Source organism: Chionomys nivalis, chromosome 17 (assembly GCF_950005125.1).
Source record: "Chionomys nivalis chromosome 17, mChiNiv1.1, whole genome shotgun sequence".
NCBI classification, from domain to species: Eukaryota; Metazoa; Chordata; class Mammalia; order Rodentia; family Cricetidae; genus Chionomys; species Chionomys nivalis.
In genome coordinates, this window is record NC_080102.1 from 34,059,804 (window position 1) to 34,062,753 (window position 2,950).

Consider the following 2,950-nt stretch of genomic DNA (forward strand, 5'->3'; position numbering starts at 1 on the left):
CAGGCCTCCTGGGAGTTGTAGTCCGACGGGCTCAGGCAAGGTGCCATCAGGTAGCGGAATTTGTGTTGGGCCTTCTAAGCCTTCTAGGCGGCAGGCACAGTGTGGGCGCCCAGGCAGTCGGTGTCCTTATTTACAGACAGCTTCGGGTGGGTTCCCAGGACTACAGCCAGCATGTGGCTGCTGGCTGGGGGCACTGGGGCACTTGAGGCACTTACTGTGCTGTCCTGGAGTCTACCTGCCTGTCTATTACAGGTGTTATGTAATGCTGCCCTCACTTCCTCTAGAAATTAAAGCACACACCACTTGTTTATATTTTAAAAACTTTTTTGTTTGTTTTTGTTTTTGAAGACAGGGTTTTCTCTGTAGCTTTGGAGCCTGTCCTGGAACTAGCTCTTGTAGACCAGGTTGGCCTCGAACTCACAGAGATCCGCCCGCCTCTGTCATGCTGAGGTCCAAGACCTATGCACCATACCTAGCTTGTAAGTTTTACCTTAAATTTTTTTAATTATTATTTTATGTGTATGGATATTTTGCCTGAGTATCTGTATACCATATGTATGTCTAGTGCCAAAAGAAGGCATCACCTAGAATTGGTGGTAAAGGGGGCTAGAGAGATGGTTCAGTGGTTAAGAGCACTAGCTGCTCTTCCGGAGAACCCAGGTTCAATTCCCAGCACTCGCATGGCAGCTCAAAAGCTATCTAACTCCAGTTCCAAGGGATCCAACATTCCCACACAGACATACATGCAAGCAAAACGTCAATACACATAGAGTAAAAACAAAACAAATCATTGCAAAAAAATCTAGCCAGTGATGGCACATACCTTTAATCCCAGCACCCAGGAGATAGAGGCAGGTTGATCTCTCTCGATGAGTTTGAGGCCAGATCTACAGAGTGAGTTCCAGGACAGCCAGGACTTCAAAGAGAAACCCTGTCCTGAAAAACCCAAACAAACAATACTATACAAAGAAACAGTTGGGAATGAGGACTTTATGGAACTGTCAGATGCCCTGGGGAAAGGACAGAAGGTCTCCGGAATGAGGAAGGGGAGGAATGTGCTTTCTGAACTAAACAGAAAGTTTCTTTATGTGGGCGTTGGTATTCCCAGAAGATGCAATAAAGACACTTGAAAACTGCATAGCTTTGTACTGAAAGACATTGCGTTACATTCTAGGCTGGAGAACTGAAACCAATACAGATTCTTCATCTGCAAAAGGCCTGGAACTGTCCTTGGAATCCTGTGATTTGGGGTACTCTGTTCCCCATTACGCTGAAGACCAAGCACTTGTTGTGAGATGGAGCTCTCACCCCTGGTTATGAGGCAACCTCAACAGTCAGCATCTACCAGACTGTGCACTGAGGGTCCCAGGGAAAACAGTGCGGAGCCCACAAAGCCATAGGAGTGGGATAGAGAGGAGAGGAGAGGAGTCTGGAGTCTGTCTTTCTTTCTCTCTCTCTCTTTTTTTTTTTTTTTTTTTTTGGTTTTTTTGAATCAGGGTTTCTTTGTAGCTTACAGAGATCCGTCTGCCTCTGCCTCCTGAGTACTGGGATTAAGGCATGTGCCACCACCACTACCACCCAGCTGAGTCCTAGGGTCTTTTTCCTTTGTTTTTTTGGGACAGAGTTTCTCTGATTAGCCCTGGCTGGTCTTGAACTCGGAGATCTGCCACTTCCCAGGCGCTGGAATCACCACACTAGTCAGCAGATAGTGTGTCTTCTATTGTAATGACAACAGTGAGAGCACACACACCTTTAATCCCAGCATTTGGGAGGCAGAGGCAGGTGATGTCTTTGAGTTCAAGGTCCTCCTGGTCTATACAGTGAGTTCCAGGACAGCCAGGGCTACTTAGAGAGACCCTATCTCAGAAAACAAAGCAAGCAAACAAACAAAAAAACTAAAACCAAAACAGCAGAGAAAAACTAAAAGAAAACCAACCAACCAACCAACCAAACCTCAAAACCATGGAGTAGAAGACCCAGCTAGAGGACAGATGGTAACACCTGCTGGGAAGAGAGTGATACTGAAGGCAGATATAGGCCTAAGAGGGGCCCCTTGACCCCGCTGACCCTATCAGCCACCTGCTGCAGGCTGGGGCTGGGCAGGTCTGGGCCTTGCTACCTGAAGGCTGCAAGGATGTGGTGAGATCTTTCCGGAGTTGTGTCCGGTGAAAAGGAAAATCGGACACAGGCAGACGAAGGGCAGCTGTTAGACCAGGTCGTGATGGGTCTCAGGATGTCAGAGCAGCTACAGAGGCCAGCTACAGAGGCCAGCTACAGAGGCCAGCTACAGAGGCCAGCTACAGAGGCCAGCCTTTCCCATCCAAAGCATGCCTCTAAAATTAAGTCTACTGCCTAGCGGGCAGGCTGGTGAGGGACACTGTGAAAGAAGGGTGGAGTGGGAGGAAGGGACAGAATCAAGAGGCTTAAGACAAGGAGCAGGCCCCAAGGCTGTCGGGAAGACCACGAATTGCTTTCTGTCCAGCCCTAGGATTCATAAAATAGGAGCCTGTTGAGATCCAGCTGCTCTACTGTATGCGGTATTGTGGGAAAGTTTTCTCAGACCGTGCCTTGCCCTAGAAGGCTGTATTTTACAAGCATCTTTAAAAAACTATTATTATTATTTGGGAGGCACACATGCCATGGCACGTGTGTAAGTCAGAGACAACTTTGTGGAGTCAATCTCCCTTTAGAGACAATCCAGCTTCTCTATCCGGGTGCTTCACACAACTGGAGCCTGGGGATGGGGTACAGGCTGATGAGCAAGGCAGGCTAGCAGAGCACAGGAAGCCCCACCCTGAGGCTGTCTTCTGGTAAGGAAACACAGACAAAACATGGTTTGGAATTATTTTTTTAACTACAGGTACATACAGAAAATACTCAAAGAAAATGCAAACGGCAGAACTGACATGTAAGTCATTTCCAGCAATCATAAAAACACTTCTTGCTCTGC